We start from the raw sequence: 4,491 nt of genomic DNA on the forward strand, positions 1-4,491 counted from the left end.
TTAGGGTTGGATGGAGTGGGTCGAATGGGACAACTGACTTTGATGTGGCCGGCCTGAACACAGTACAGACACAGCTGAAGTTGTCTTCTTCTTTCTCTCTCTTCTGGGTTGAATGGTGTGTAGCCGAGCCGCATGGGTTCTGGAGAGGGATTGGTCAGAGTGGGCAGACGAACAGCCAGGACAGGAACCTGAATGGCCAGTTCAATGAATTCGCTGAGCGATTGTCCCTCGACGCGGCAGGCGAGCTCGGCCTGAAGCTCCAGGGTCAATCCCTTGCGGAACAGCAGTTTCAGTGTGTCTTCGACCCAATTCGTTTGAGCAGCTAGAGTTCGGAAGGTTAAAGCATATTCAGCGGCGGTGGTTTTACCCTGACTCAACGACAGCAGTTGATCTCCGGCGCTTTTCCCTCCCTCGGGGTGCTCGAAGACCTCTTTGAAACTTCGCAGGAAGGCAGAGAAAGTGGGAAACACTGAACCGTCCTCTCTCCACACCGCCGTGGCCCAGTCCAGCGCTTTACCAGACAACAGCGAGCAAACGAAGGAGATCCGACTGGAATCGATAGGATACAGAGAGGGTTGTTGGTTAACAAAGAGTGAACATTGGAGTAGAAATCCCTTACACTTGGCTGGGTTGCCGTCGAACTTCTCCGGGAAGGCGAGTCGCGGGTTCACTGCGGGAGCGGTAGAGAAGGCCTGGCTGTAGGGAGCTGCAGGCGGTGGGGTGGCGGCAGGACTGAACCGAAGGCTCTGCAGGGTCTTTACCAGCTCCTCGGTAAGAGAAGTCAGTCGGTTCAGCTGATGTTGATGGACCGCAAGCTGGTTGTCCTGGGCAGACAGCTCGGTGGAGATCTGCATGATGGCTGCTGGATCGCTGGTTGGCGAAGTCTTCTGTAATGATGGGTCGACAGAATGGGGACCCATTTGCAGCTTTTATTAAGGCAAGTACAAATGCAGACAGGGCAGAGGCAAATACGTGAACAGGGGCAGGCAATGGTCAAGGCAGGCAGCAAGCAAACACAGTCCAGTGAACAGGCAGAGATCAGGGCAGGCGGCAAGCAAACACAGTCCAGTAAACAGGCAGAGATCAGGGCAGGCGGCAGAGAATCACAGAGGGTAAACAGTCCAAACGGCAACAGAATAACAATCCACAGAAAAACGCTCAGAAATTATCACCGGGGCAAATCAAGACTTCGCAAAGTGTGTGTGCATGAATGTGGTTTAAATAGTGTGAGTGTGATGTGGTGCAGGTGTGTGCGCAATCAGTCCCAGGAATGAGGGCCAATGGGAAACGTAGTCCGAATGGTGGAAAGTCAATATTCAGGTGACGGCTCCCTCCGGTGGTGCGGAGGAGGCGCGGGAGCCACATTCGTGACAAATATCTAAAAAACATTATATGCAGTAAACAGCAATATACAATATCAATTAAATGTGACATTTTCACAATTCTGTCACCTGTCATTAATTGCATTATTGCGTTAAGTAGAGTATTTCCTCTTATGAACAATCAAAGACAAATACCTTAGAACAGGGGTGCTCAATCCTGTTCCGGGAGATCTACCTTACTCCAGAGTTCAGTTCCAACCCTGCAGTTTTTTTTTTTTTTTTTTTTTTTGTAATTAACAAACAAACATGATTCAGGTGTATAGGCACCCCTGCTTTAGAAAGTCTGTATAGAAACCTTAGGCTCTATCCAATATCACATACTTCCCTACTATGTGAAAAACTGTAGGCTATGTGTGAAAAGAAGTATGTTCGAATTCACAGTACTCATAAAAGAGTAGGCAAAAAGTACCCAGATGACCTACTACTATGTAAGTGTGCATACAATGGACACTTTACTATCCCGTCAGTGCACGGGAGAGAATTTGACACAACCGACGCTGGTAGGTCACATGATAATGACAACATGGTGAATGTAGTATGTCCGGATTACATTCATACTACACACATTCATACTATATAGCACATACTTTTTCAGCAGTCTTGCAGTAATTACTTATTCAAAAAAAGTACATATTCAAGAAAATATGCGATTTTGGCCACAACCATAGGCCCCAAAGAAGAAAATCAGTAGTAAATACTGATCACTGATCACAGATGCACATGTTAGAAAAACTGTGATGACTGAAACAAAATTGAGTACACCTGTGATTTACAATGCATGAATATGGTTATAAAATGACCTGTGAACACCAATATTTTCTCAGTCCTGGACCTATGGGCTATGCTTATCTGCATGTCTGCATCACAACACCACATGATAAAGAATAGCCAGATAAACTGAAAATTCTGATTGTTGAGGCTTCACGAAGATAGAAAAGATCCAGGAAGATAGGTGATTAACTAAAAATCTGCCAAAACACAGATAGACACAGAAGCAATCGGGGGAATGAATGAGCCATAGTACCACTAATTAGAGCTGCAGTGGCTGTCCTCCTAAAATGATGCCACAGACAGTGTGACAGTGAGTTTCTGTGACAGCTCAGACAGTGCAAAGGACATAACACCAACCTCTATGGACAGTGTCCAAAAAATTGCTTGCACTCTGACACAAAACTGCAAGATTAAGAACAAGAAGCCTGATGAATATTGGGAACACATTCTTTGGTCAGGTGGGCGTGTGGTGATGGGTGGGAATGCAAAAGGTGGTGAGGAGATACATTCATAGCTGGCACCATCAATACCTGTGGATTAGAGTTGTCAAAAATACCGGTACTTCGGTAGGCTACCAAGTTGGTACTGAAATTTTGAAAATGTGACGATACCAGCGTTTCTGTAGTACCGGTAATACCGAGAATCCGGGTGTATTCGGTACCCACTGAGCCCCATCAGTGGATACCGAATACACCCGGATTCTCGGTATGCCACCCGGATGCCAGTATTTACTTGAACATGACACGAGTGAAGCACAAAGCTTTGTTTACAAAAGAAATAATAGGTTAGCAATTAAATGTGACATCGCAGCCATGGAAACATTTTGGTTCATGCCAAATGAGAGAGGTAGGTGAGTCCATAAATTTAAGCTTTGTATTCTGTTTTGCGAATCACGATCTGGTCATCCGATTAGCAGAGAATTTAACAATATTCCATTAGTTATTCCACCGAACATGGAATCTGTTTCTTTTCCCAAATCTTCACTCACGCAGGGGATTATAACGTTTCTTCCTTTAGTTCGCTTTTAGGCCTATAGGCTATTCGCATTATTTACTGTGGTAAAGTAGAAAAAACACCGTAGGACAGAAACCTTTTTGCTTGCACGTCAATTTCTATTTAACACAGTTTGTGCTTGTTATTAGACTTGATAAGGCGCGTCAAGTTTATTTGTATAGCGCTTTTCACACATGCTGGTAATTTTTACTTTCGCTTTCCCCGGCAGCGCTAAATCAAATATAGCCTGAATGTGTGAAGATAAAACTCGCTCTTCAGACCTTTTACAACAAGTGTCAGTTCCTTGTAACATCAGGAGATAACATGAAGATATTATTAAAGAGATGGTCTCTTTCCTGCTCGTGTCCCACATCCCTCTCAAAGAGCAGAGCGGTAGGCTATATGACGCATCTTTGTGTAGAAATAAAAAACGAATTTTTTTTTTTTTTTTTTTTAAATAATATTTACCTTTCTTATTATTTAGGTTACCATTATTTACCGATATTTATTTCATAGTTTTACAGGCTGTAGTGTGTCGTTTCATTGAAGGAATAGCTAAAATAAACACGCACGTTTGTTACAAAATGGATGTTTGAGCATTTATTTTTTTATATTTCAACATTTATTTCATTGAGGTATATATATACACACACAAACATACACACACGCTACAAATATTTATATGTATGATTACCATATTTAATATGTTTTTTAAAATAGGCTATATAAAACAGTAAAATAGTTCCAACAGATTTTGCTGTGGTACCGAAATTGGTACCGAGAACCGTAAAATTTTTATGGTATTGGTACCGACTACTGGAATTTTGGTACCGTGACAACACTACTGTGGATATACTAAAATATTGGCTGACAAGATATTCAGGGCCAGATTTATGCATTCTAGGCACATGGGGCACACGCTAATGCTAAAACTTTGTAAGACCTACTATCTAAATGAACAATATTTAAAATATCGGGCAGAAATCCAATATCTACATTACGTCTGTCTGTGGGTTTTGCAAATATTTAACCAGTGAAAAGTATTAAAAAGAACTTAAGACTAAACCTCATCTCCATTGGATCCTGAAACTGTCAGTCAAACCTTATAACTCCACCCCGCAGTTTGGACCGTCTCTGCTTGTTTGCAATGCAATGCAATGGTAAATTAAGGACTGATTCTTTGAGTAAGTACATCATTTTCTTTACTCAAGAGACACTATACTGTATATAAAGGATAATGTTTTATGTATTTGAGGAGCAGAGAAGAGTGTCTTAGTCTAGCATTTGTCATTGAGTCATAGCCAATACTGTCTTCAATAGCCTGTGCAAAGAACTTCATCTTTTA

This window comes from Ctenopharyngodon idella, chromosome 2, assembly GCF_019924925.1.
Source record: "Ctenopharyngodon idella isolate HZGC_01 chromosome 2, HZGC01, whole genome shotgun sequence".
NCBI classification, from domain to species: domain Eukaryota; kingdom Metazoa; phylum Chordata; class Actinopteri; order Cypriniformes; family Xenocyprididae; genus Ctenopharyngodon; species Ctenopharyngodon idella.